The following is a 13223-nucleotide window of genomic DNA, read 5'->3' as shown; positions in this document are numbered from 1 at the left end:
GTTGCATTGTCAGCATCGTCCACATGTGTGGAGATGGAGTTGGATATGACTCTAAACGTTTCTATTCCAGCGCTACTTGGATCTGCACTCCCTTTTCCGCCAAACAAACATATTGATAATCCAGTGGTCTGGCATACATTGAGGGTGTGGGCCCAGTTCAGGGGCAACTTTGGTTTCCTGGGTTTCTGCCTGTCTAGCCCCATCTCAGACCATCTCTTCCAGACCTCTTTGCTGGATTTGGGAGTGGCGGAGATAGTGCGTTTTTGGGACCTTTACATTGATAATACAGTATACGTTCATATTATTTCAGCAACTAACGGAAAAGTATAGTCTTTCAAAGTCCCATCTTTTTAGGTACTTCCAGATTAGGCACTTCGTTAAATAGTCGGTTACCAAATTTCCCTGAGACTCCTGGTACAAACATTGTTGATGCACTTCTTGACTTGCAACCTTCACATACGGGGTTCATCTCTACTAGTTATACCAAAGTGTTAGGCATAAGACAGACCTTTCTTGCTAACATCAAAACGGCATGGGAACAAGACTTGAGTATGTCTTCGACATGCCAAAATCCAAACGAGCTCGTACATACCCAGAGGTGGATCCCCGCTGTGACAAATGTAGCTACACTTATTCACATGTGTTGGTCATGTCCTAGCTTGGAGACGTATTGGAGGGAAGTTGGTTGGTTGGTGTTAACATTTGTGACCTTCTGAAAGAGATTAATTGGATTTGCATTATTTCTAAGGGGAAAAACTGATTCGATTAGCATCTGTTTCGGACCTTTTGGAAGGCATTAATGACACCAACCAAGTTTCCTGTACACTGTGCAACACAGGTTTGAAGGAGTCAGGTCGTGACGTTGTAACCAACTTGCTATCACAACTCCACTATTTGGCATCCATTCCGCACGCACGCACACTGCTCGGAAAGACAGTCGACTTTGAAGGATTGTTGTGTCCAACAATTCATACACACACACACATATATATATATACTGTATATAAGAAATGATAAATATAATACATTGTATATTTATACAATAAAGATCGCTGCAATATGAATATATTGATATAATGTATATCAACAAAATATAGCATACGTTTTTGTGATTTCGAACCGATACTTCTATTCCTACTCCTGAATTCCTTCAAATGCTGCTATTTTCTGGACAATTACATTCTTGACCACCAGGTGGCGGAAAAGTAATGAATTCATGTCACCATCCTACTTATTTGAATACTTTATGGTAATACCAATACTAGTTTCTTTCGTGTGGTATTCGTGTGTAAAGTACAGGGCAGCGTGGTAAAGTTGTGTAAGGTTATACATCAGAAGTAGCGGTTGTAGTAGTAGGCCTGAATGTTAGCCACCGCCCCGCTGCGACGACAGGGAGGAGTTAGCTAGCTTGCTAGTTAGTAGTAAGCTAGTTAGTTAGCTAGTAGTTAGTTAGTAGACATCACTGCCCATAGCTGAGTGGAACTAAGAAAAAAGCCTTTCTGCTTTCCCCCCTGGCTAAATCTGCCCTTTTTCTTGGGATTCTTTGACGTGACGACACCATTGTTGCTTTGGATTCTAAAGGCTGTTGGCGGGACTCGATCTCTTCTCAGGTAAAACTTTGATACAACTTTTATAAAGCGTTCTTACATCATCACATCCACCTTTTCAGCACGTATACATCCGTGTGTACATCTTTGTCATAAAAAGCGCTTGACGTCATGAGCTAGTAGAAAAGTTGTGTTTGTCGTCGTGTGTGTAGTTTAAAATAAAAGAGACAAATGTTCGTTTCCTCTTCACTATGAAAAAGATGAGAAATGTTCATTTCCTAGCATCTTAATGTGATGTTTTGTGTGGTTCTGATGTTGTTCACAAAATATGACGTGCAAACGTCACTGCCGAGTGTCTTTGGAGTCTTTTTGTTGTGTTGAGTGAAAGATTACTTTGGGGACTCGTGGAAGTTTGCTGCTGTAAAAGAGTTCTTTGGTTGACGTGTGCGTGTGTTGTGCTGCAGAAAGAAGACAAAAGTCATAGCCTGCGGATGTTGATTGTGACACCGCCGTGTTGAGGGTGTGAACGTTTACAAATACTCTTAAACTCTTTCCATTGTGTCTTCGTGTTAAAGGGACTGTATGCATGCAACTCGCTCCAAATGACAGTTTTTGAAGCCTAAAAATATTATAAGAACACCACCGGCTAGCAGATGTTGCCAAGAGTGGTTTAAAATAACATATTGTACAAAAAAGTCATTTTAAAAAAACTATTACGAATTAAACTGCATAAAAACTGGCGTAAATTGTCGTTCATGGCAGTCATGGGCCGGTATGTAGCGAGGTGCGATCCATACTCAAATATCGATTCTTCCAATACCGGATTTTTACTCTCTAAAATCGATTCTCACATCAAAACATCAATACTTGTGATACTCATTCGTGGTGGAAAGTAAGTAATAGTATATTGAGATTTTAAATTGATTATAAAATAGTTGTCATTCTTATAGTAGTTTTTTAATAATTATTGTCTTATTTTCATGGTTTTATTATTTTACTTATTTTCCTTTTTGTTTATAACGCAAATTTGACATATTTTATATGATTTTGTTAGTTTTGTCTGTTGCTGTATATTATTTTGGCTATATTGTAAATTATGCCACTACCTCAATATACTTCAGAGTTTAAAAGAAATAATTTAGATGTATTGTATTATTGATGCTATGAACTATGCTATGATTTGACATACACTACACTATGTTTCTGAATTTATCAGACCTCACAATCGCTCGGCGTTACTTTCTCTCCCGTCGTATCACTGCACGTCTGTTGTTGTGTATGTGTTCCACAGAGGATGAAGACCGCTGCGACGCATTACGCGTCGCATGTAAACACTGCGACTAAATGGTGACATTTTGTGACAAAAATTTGAGATATTGTGAGTACATTTTTTATGTACTTGTGCAAGTGCGACCATAGGCCTGTCACGCACCCAAATTTTGCTGGACGACAAGAGCAAAATTTATATAAAATCCCAAGAAAAGATAAAATTGGAAAAAATGGACGTGCAAAATACTTTTGGGGTTGGACTAATCATTTGACGTGGTTATATATCATTTGATCGTTTGATTTAGAATATATTGTGTTTTTTCGTTTTTTTTAAACAAACTCTCTTCAATGCAATAGTAATTTAGATGGTCCCTAGTATAAACAACCAGCAATTAGAGCGACACGTCCCCTGCGAGCTCCCCGCGCCATGAGAGAGCAGTCCGGGCACAGTGAGGGGGAACTACCGCTGTAGCTACGAAGCCAAATATTCAACTGCCAACGTGAAATGAACAGTAATTTGTACAGGCGGGGGGGCTCTGATGCTCTTTTGGCGCTCCTCAAACTACAGTTAATCGGACTGGTGTGAGATCAAAGAAGAAGAAGAACGCGAGAGAGAACACGTTTTCCACTCTCTTGCCTGCTATCTTAACTCCCCCACCACCTAGCTTGTTAGCATGCTAGCTCAGTGTGTGTTTCTTTTGGCTTCCGAAGGTCTTCGTCCTACCGTCTCTGAGAGGCCGACCCCTGTGTTGTGCCGCATGGGGGATACAGGCGGTCCCTAGTATAAACAACCAGCGATTATAGCGACCCGCACGATTAGAGAGCAGTCTGGGCACAGTGAGGGGGAACTACCGCTGTTGCTGCAGGGATGAATAGCCAACGTCCAACATGAAACTAACTTCACCACGGTGGAGAGTGAACACTCTTGTCACCCAGCCTGTGTGGTAAAGAGGAGAGGAGAGAAAGAGGAAAACAAACATGCACGCACATGTCCCGCAAAATTATCAACTTTGTTTTTTTAAATCATTGGATTAATTGATTTATGTGACAGGCCTGTGCGACCAGTTAAAAGTACACGTCCCGTATTGCGTTGACAAGGGACGCAAAATGCTTCCAGACGCTCACTTTAAATCCAGCGGGTGCGGGTCGGAGTTAGGTGCACCACAATAAACTGTCCAGGCAGCCCTTCCGCTTTGTCTTTTTGTTCAGTTTTTTGTTCCGTCAGCATTGATTATTGAGATTTATGAATCGATTAATAATCGTCAGTGTCCGCATCGCGATGAATCTAAGAATCGATTCTTTCCCTGACCCCTATTAGTAGCTAAACTTTTCCAAATCACTATCATTAGCTGACCACAAACATAACCTGTGTGCGTGCAAAGCAGGAAGAGGCAGGATATAAGGCTTCCACTACTTTCGAATGTTGGCATCCTCTTTGCATGTTGGAGGAACGCTCTGCGAACAACCCCTTTAAGGACTTTATTACTTATTTTTATTGTCATTGTGTGTTAGTATGAACAATGTCTATGTATATAGACATATAAGATTGTAATTTGCAGATGTAGAGTCGTTGTTTTGAGCTAAAAACAGGACTACATTTCCCATCATCCTTCAGCTAGGAAGTAGGAAGTTGTTGATGTCCGGAAGAGATGCCAATAAAGCACATGTTAGACACAGAAGCCATCCAATGTAACAAGATTGTGTTTAGTCTGACACCTTTCAATTAAAAGAAAGGAAGAACTCTACCTGTCCTCATTTTTTTGCAATCAAGTGTAGAATTACGACGGCGTACTTGCTGGTAACCTGTTAGCTAAGTGCTATATGTTTGCAGCACCACTGGCCCGGAAGCGGCAAGTGTTCCCTCTTGCCAAAACAAACAAATACATTTTTTGTAAAGTGCGCAGTGATTGTAAGACTGTGGCTTTCAAAGTCCATCTATTACAAGGAAGCCCTACTCTCTCTGCCCTACAGTGCATACTCTCCAACGCTTTATGGAATCTGAATCAGAACCAGCTTCATTCGGCATTTACAGTACCATAATTTGACTCTGGTCTAGCATCAATCTTTTTTACAAAGTACAAAAGTAGTAAATAGAAGTTGACCTACAAGGGATAAGAAGGAGAATACTATACTATACATATTCACAGGGGTGTCACGAGACGAGACGATACACACGATTGGGTCTACGAGGACGACACGAGATTTTAGCATTACTTTTAATGAAAGTACAATGACGAAATATAAAAAATATATGATATATTGCGGTCTGCAAATTCAATTTCTACTCTGTTACACTCTTCTGCACTCTATGTGTATGCTACCGGCCCCGCCTCCACCCACTGAGGCTGTATGACTGACAAAAGGGTTCACTCCGTTCATGTCGTTGTTCTATGGAACAAACATGGCAAGGTGCAGAAACCAATGCACAGAGTGAAGCCTCTTCCTGCCTATTTGGAGAAGGGATAGGAGGAAAACAGACACGCATGCACATGGAAATGTTTTGGGTCCGGCAAAATGATCAAGTTTATTTTCACTTATTGTGTGATTAATTGATTATCATACCAGGCATAGTGCCCATTCTGAACGAAGAATCTTGTCATGTTTTAACATCGCAAGAGCTTGTGACACGGGATCTTGTGACATCCCTACATATTTACAGACAATAAGTAGATCAAAATGATGGTATTTACAGCGTTACAGGTTACGATTTACAGTATGTAGTGCAAATAGCAGTGGTTGACAATATACTGTTAATGTGAAGCAATAGTAAAGTAGTACATACATACAGGTCCGCTTGTAGGGGGTGGGGGTGTGTGTTGTTAAGTGTTGAATAATTTTTGACAGCCAAGAAACTGTTTTTGCGTCTGGTTGTTTTGTTGAACAGTGCTCTGTTTCGCCTACTGGAGGGGAGGAATTGGAACAGTTTGTGGGCGGGGTGTGAGTGGTCCGCAGAGATGTTGCCGGACCAGGGCCAAGAAGAGGGCGTCTTGGCCCTGGTCTGGTGCAGTTCCTCTATAGAGGACAGGCTGGTCCCAGTGGTTTTCTCTGCAGACCTGATTGTCCTTTGCAGTCTGCTGCTGTCCAGTTTGGTAGCAGAGCCAAACCAAATTATGCTGGAGGTGCAAAGAACAGACTGTTGTTGCATTGTGGAAGGTTGTTAGCGGTTCCTTAGGCAGGTTGAACTTCTTGAGCAGTCTTCAGAAGTACTGTACATCCGCTGCTTCGCCTCTTTCCGTTCCATGTCTGTGTGGGGGGACCACTTCAAGTCCCGGGAGATGGTGGAGCCCAGAAACTTGAAGGAGTCCACTGTAGAGACATGTTGTTGAGGATTGTGAGGGAGGGGAGTGGGCCAGGCGATCGCCTAAAGTCCACAGGCATCTCCACAGTCTTGAGCACATTCAGTTCCAGGTTCACAACACAGATGACTGTTATTTATTTATTTATATTTATATAATTTAAAAATGCTTCCATATTATCATCCAAATGTGTAATTAATCAATCACAGGAATACATCACAATTAAAAGTAACAGATGTAAGACTGACAAAACTCTCTGACGCTCTATGAGGTTGGCTTTCTGGATAAAAGAGGAGCGTACAGAACGGCGGCGGATCAATATTACGACAGTCAAGGTCTTTTATTTTAACAGAAAATGAAGATTTAGATGTTGCACCGAGCTTTACGTATCTGGTGTTACATCGCTCCATCACTCTATTGTGGTTTTTCAAAAATGTATTAATTAATAATGATTGCTGCTTTGTGATTGACTACGGCCTATTATTAGCCCGAAAATGCATAACTAAGCAAATGTTATGTTTTCTTGGCCTAAATTAAGCATTTTCAAGCATAGAAATTTTCTAAATGAACTAAAATACTGTACAAATACAGTTAAGGCAACGTAAGATGTTGATGAACTGTAGTCTACACTGGCCACTAGGTGTCACTAGTAGCACACACCAGACTTGATCACCAATGGCAGATGTTTATTATTTTATAATTATCTTACAACAGACACAGTAATAACATAATACTACTAATAATAATAATAATAATGGTCATCATCATCATAATAACACGGGCTACTGTTTTGGCTGTACTCCAGCTAAAACTCAACTCTGAATCCCCGACATCACTTTCTGTCCGGAAGACATTTATAGAAACACACACAAGCACGAGTCTTATTTACTTGACCTTAAATAGCTTATTATCTCTGATTATATCTACTATATTGGGTAATATTAGTGTAAAGGTGTGATTTTATGTCTACAGGTCTGTAATAATAGTAAAAATCATATTTAGAAAGTCATAAACAGGTTTTCTCTGCTCTAACTAGGAAAATCCATCCATCCATTTTCTATACCGCTTCTTCCTCATTAGGGTCGCGGGGGCATGCTGGAGCCTATCCCAGCTGACTTCGGGCGACAGGCGGGGTACACCCTGGACTGGTCGCCAGCAGGGCACATATAGACAAACAAGCATTCACACTCACATTCATACCTATGGGCAATTTAGAGTCGTCAATTAACCTCACCTGCATGTTTTTGGAATGTGGGAGGAAGCCGGAGTACCCGGAGAAAACCCATGCACGCACAGGGAGAACATGCAAACTCCACACAGAAATGCCCAGGGGAGAATTGAACCCAGATCTTCCTGATCTCCAAGATTTACTGTGTTGAGTTACTGTGTTGGCCAACGTGCTAACCACTAGACCACCGTGCGGCCCAACTAGGAAAATATTTATCAATATTGAATCCTACTTCACGGAAAGTCACATGTCGCGGTCAGGTCTGGAGCCAATTAACCCCCATAAAAAATGGATCACTGTACTTGCGTATTATATTTTAGGCTGCTCTTTTCACTCTACCAAAGTGATTCCCAACCTCAGGGCCGTGGCCCGGTACCGGGCCGTGGGTCATTTGGTACCGGGCCGCACAGATAGACTACTACTGTATTTTTACCATTTTTCTTTCACCTCATATTTGGTGTCAAATGCTGATACTATGTGGGAATGCATAAAGGTACATTTTGATGACTTATTGAGTGTTAATGTGCAAATTTGTCTCAAGTTAATTCATGCTAGCACACTGCCTTTTACCACACACGTCAAACACGATGTAATAATTTGTGGGAACACAAGCCAGTCTGTGGGTCAAAAACGGTTGGGGACCACTGCTCTACCATGTTGAAAAATGTATCTGGGTCGGCCGGTAGGCTCGCAGAGCCATACAGCGACACCGATTTGCCCAAAACTAGGCATGCACTGATCCACATTTTTCACTTTCCATCTGATACTGATACCTTAATGTGGATATCTGACGATACGATACGATACGATTCCCGTTTCCAATACCAGATCTCTGTTTGCGTTAATATTATTATTATCATTGCTGATTTGATATGAGGCTATAATAAACTGTGCCTGTGAGTATTCTCATTCATCCAGGTCATCGTATTCTCAGGGCATTCAATCGATCGCAACTGGACTGTTATGCTTAGTGCTGTAATAAACTCTTCTCTACAAGCACGTATGATATATGCAAATATCATAAAAAGTGCAAATTGGTAATGGTTTAATTTATTTTGAACATGCACCCAAGTTACATTGGAATACATCACATACTGTAGTAGAACTTTGCACACTTATTGTATCGGAAAAAAATGAATGCAATTTATTGCCATATGAATATTTTTACCCACCCCTGCTCTTAGGCCATGTCCACACGACTACGGCTGTTTTAAAAAGGCATATCTTGTCTCTGTGACCGCTCTGAGCTTTTGGAAAATTCCAGCATGGATTTTCATAAACTTGGGCTTCAGTGTTTGTGTGTGGATGGGTAAAATGGAGCTTCTGGGTTTGTGTCATAAAAGAAATGTGCGACGTGATCGATTTTAAACCCTATGAAACATGAACAACATGAAGTTATTGACGGGTGTTGGTTTCATTTTGTGAAGCGTGCGTCTTACAACCAAACATTCATGGTGTTTCGTGGGATTTGTGTGTTTACGCTGATTTTATTGATGAACAGAGGTGTTAGGCATGGGCTGGTTACCGGTTTAAAGATATACCACGGTATGAAAAAGTAACGGTTTCAAAAATGCTAAAATAGTCTGTCATACCATTATGATGTACTGTGTTATTTCTCGCAGTTGGAACTGGGCTTCGATGTGCTGAAACCTCAGGCATGAGGTGTTGCCACAGTGTGTATTTCACATGGCGTTGCAGCTATCGAAATAATGTGCAAACACATAACACTATTAAAATACTTCTTCCACGTGTTAACGTGAATATCATCAACCTAATAAGTCGCAAATGTCGTGGTTGAATTGCTTGTAGCGTAAACAAACGCATACTGACACTACACACTGCAGCTTAAAACGTATGGTAAATGAGAAAAAACACTAATATAACATTCAGTGGAAACATTGCACTCATGTGAAAGATTCCTTCAAAGGCATGCACGTGTAGGAGATTTATTCCATTTACAACATGTTTCCTTGTCTACGCCTGCGTAGTAGCGCTAGGTGGCAGAACTCGATGAAGGCACACGGGTCGTCATTCCACCCGCACGGCCGCGCTGTTGTCTTCGTTGTCAATCAACAATTACTCAAGTCGAAGGTCACCAGACGTGGAGATGTGATTCAGTATGAGACAGAAGCCGAACAACAAGCCACAACCACTTAGCAACAGTTGCTAACAGCAATCACATGACCCGGAAACGGAAGTGAAACGTGCTGATGCGGCAAATGAATAAAAAAACAGCAAATACACAATCCAACAATTCTAAAACAATTGTGGACAAGTTGTGACCTGCACATTCACCTCGCTCTTAAATCATAACGTAACATCACGGGTTTTTCGAAATGTTGTGACCTTTTTTGATCCATTGATTGAGCCAGTGATTGCTTTTATTTGCATTTTGCTTTGCTTTGTTTTTTTGTTCGTAAGAAAATATTGATGGTCTTGTGAGTCGAAGGATTAGCAACCGTAGGCCGTAGACTGCATTAAGAACTGCATTTTATTTATTATTACTTTAGAAAGAATTCAGTTATTTTTTGTTATTTATTTCAAATACATATGTTTCACTTCCATCATGTTCTATTACATTGCTTACAAATGACTGTTCAGCAGCAAAGTATTTGTTTTCTTCTTTTCAGTAAAGATATTTCAAAATAACACATTTTAGCGCTGGAATTATAATACAGTGAAAACGTCAAACCATGATATTTTTGCCCAAGGTTATCATACCATCGGAATATCATACCAGCCCATGCCTAGTGTTTATAATGCCACCAAGTCAGTTGTGGTTTGATTTTCAGGCGTATGGCAGCTGGTGAATGTGTTTTATGTGGACAGACTTTTTTTTTATAGTCTAGAGTGGCTATTTTGATTAGTTTTAAGCTCAAATATGGACCACTGAAGCTGAAAGTGGACTAGTTTCAGTGAAACTAGTGTGTTCTGAAAAAGACGTCCGAGGTTGCTGTCAGTGGGTAGTGTCATGGTCCACACTCGCACCACTTAAGGAGTCTTTTCATTCCAGCGTGCTGCGCAGATTGGATGCTAGGCCATATTTGGTCAAGACAACATGTTCTGCAAATCGTTTCTTTTAGGCTGGGGCCAATTCCTAAGCTTGCGGTAGATGCATACATGACACAGCTAAGCAATGTTTCCCCTACCATTTATATTTTAAGGATAAAATGTAAATCAAAAGGACTCAGGGAAATTGTACTGTAGTAACATAGCAGTGTAGAAATGATGGGACAAGCAAATGGGCTGAAGTCTGACGATTGCTCAGTCACTACATTTTGCTGGGGGGAAAAATGCATGAATTAGGCCATAAACACCTGAGATCATATTGTATTTTTCAAGGATCAGGTGAACACAGGTAGACTATATGATTGTAATGCTCCAGACTAACTTTACATTTTAGGTGCACAAGCAGAACATTTAGGGGCGCACACAATTTGCAAAGCAAGTATTCACATTTCCTCTCATTTTCACTGGATTACTGATAAATACAATTAATGCAGGCAGCTGTCTTCTCTGACCAGCCTGTTTCTGTGCCAAGCTTTCGAAGGCGTCTTAGGTGGCTCATATATACCTTCAATTGAAATCACATCATATGATTGTGCACAATTATGTCTTACTCCAATATGTAATGTAGACCAGAAACCACCAGCCCGTCATCACACCTAAAGGTTCGTCATCATTATCATTATCATTATCAACATATGTTGAGTTCAAAAGTATTTTGATTTCAAACCACCGGGTTGCGGCACGGGATATTATCCGCCCGATGTTGGCATAAAAATGTAATATTGGTCAATATCGGTATTGGGATTTTTCCCTATAATGAAAGCCGATAATAAACATAATGCTGTATGTAGGCCTATGGGCTCCAGTATTTGCCGGCACGTAAAAGATGACCTCGTAAAACCGCCTCTCAAACGTGTAAACAAACGTGGGTGGCTAGTAAGCAGCAAGCTAGCTCGCTCCTTCCATCCATCAATTCTCTATGTCGCCTATCCTCACTAGTAGGAATGTAACAATTCCTGGAAGTAAGCGACGGTAAAATCTGAGGCTGTGTGTGCGTGCTCGATTAGGCGAGTCCGTGGGGACGTTTGTGAAAATGCTGCTTTTTCATATATCGGATGAATTTTCATTCGTAAACATCTTTGTGAGGTAGATTGCTTTTCCTCTTCAATTTCGTATCGGATTTATACTGAGTGCTGGACCTCCTGCTCGACTCATACGAGTGCTTTGAATGTGAAGTCCAACTTCAAGCCTTTCATACTCATGGATCTGATGTTAGGTTAACTGGCGACTCTAAATTGTCCATAGGTATGAAAGTGAGTGTGAATGGTTGTTTGTTTATATGTGCCCTGTGATTGGCTGACGACCAGTTCAAGATGTACCCCACCTCTCCCCCAAAGTCTCCAGCATACCCGTGACCCTAGTGAGGATAAGCGGCATAGAAGATGGATGGATCCAGCTGCAGATGAAATTGCATTAAAATCTAATGGTGCAGAATATGTTAATTTTGGCCCGGAATTACTGTGTACATGCAGTTTGTACTGTGGCGTGGAAACCAATACAGTGTGCTGCTGTACAGTGGCTGCACAGTCTCTCCCCACCCTGGCCACCACGACTCTCCACCTCCCCACTGGCCATGTAGGCATTTCAGGTATGAACTTATTGCCACCCCTATGTGAGTAATGGTCTCACCTTGGCCACCCCCAATGAAAAATTTCTGGCTCAGCCACTGTAGCTGCACCAAGAGTGCTAGGCCTACATGAAAATGATGACACTTGATTTTCTTCCCTGGACTTTTTGATGATAAAAAAAAAAATGTAAATGGCTATTCTTTTGACTTTTAAAACAAATGTCACAGCCTGAAGCAGGGGTCACCAACCTTTTTCCTTGTGAGAGCTACTTTTACAAAATGAAAATGGCCAAGAGCTACTCATTTTGCGGGCACCTCATGTGGTCGTGGGGGCTACCTGGTGCCCGCGGGCACCACGTTGGTGACCCCTGGCCTAAAGGTTGGGTTATACTTTCCGCTCAAACGAGCCGCGTGGAAATCCACTCGAGAGACTGCGTGTGACTTTATACTCCGTGCGGTGTCTGCTCCCAAACTGTATCGAAAATACACTGCTACCACGGTACTAAACTAGAGCAGAAGAAGTTTGCAATTGTTTACTTGACTTCCAACATGGCGACACTTGCGCGTTTACTTCTTGTCTCTCATGCACAGTGTCGAGACAAGGTCATTGCTGCCAAGGTTGAACGCAATAAGACATTTCAGATCCTGAAGGTTATGGGACAAAGAAGTCGGTGTTAGACCAAAACAATTTCACCTGCACTAAGCCGAAGGATTATACAATGTCCTATGTCAATGTCAAACCCAAATGTTTGAATTTATCGTTCAACATAATCGCTAATGATTCCAATACTGTACATTTCTCACTCTTGCCCATATTCTGCAGGGAGTGGCTGCATTCAGTCGGTGACATGAGGCCTTAGAAAGCATCTGATAAGATGCTCTTACTGCACAGGAATGTAAAGTAGAATTCCTGTGCAGGTCAGCAAGCAGCAGAGCAGCAATCCAGTCTTGTCGTCATGTTGCTCAAACACCAAACCACATTTACAGGAATTCTCAGCTTCACTCAAACTGGCAGTACCGGCAAAAAAAGTCATCCATAATAATTATGGCAGCCATTATTGTTTTTAGCTGTGCCGCTAGCTCTTTTTCGACACCAGTGTACTTCCCTGAACCGAGTGACAGTTTTTAAAAATGCCTCCTGGCCTCTCTCCCCTGTGCTGCATATTGTTGTAACAGAATATTCAAGCGGCAACCTGGTGTTTGTGCACTTATTTTGCTCTGTCAGCTCAAATTCTCTATTTCTGAAT

At 41.4% G+C, this 13223-nt stretch overlaps 1 protein-coding gene across 1 annotated transcript in view; it reads left to right on the top strand.

Moving 5' to 3' along the window:
• Positions 1-1278: 1278 nt before the first annotated feature.
• Positions 1279-13223, top strand: part of tln1 (talin 1) — a 115719-nt gene continuing 103774 nt past the window's right edge. Inside the window, exon 1 of the mRNA XM_054756210.1 lies at positions 1279-1610. The gene's annotated coding sequence lies outside the window, so the exon portion shown is untranslated. The remainder of the gene's footprint in view (positions 1611-13223) is intronic.

Source organism: Dunckerocampus dactyliophorus, chromosome 17 (genome assembly GCF_027744805.1).
Source record: "Dunckerocampus dactyliophorus isolate RoL2022-P2 chromosome 17, RoL_Ddac_1.1, whole genome shotgun sequence".
In the NCBI taxonomy this organism is placed as follows: Eukaryota; Metazoa; Chordata; class Actinopteri; order Syngnathiformes; family Syngnathidae; genus Dunckerocampus; species Dunckerocampus dactyliophorus.
The sequence above is the reverse complement of the archived record's forward strand: the minus strand, read 5'-3'. Positions and strand labels throughout refer to the sequence as shown.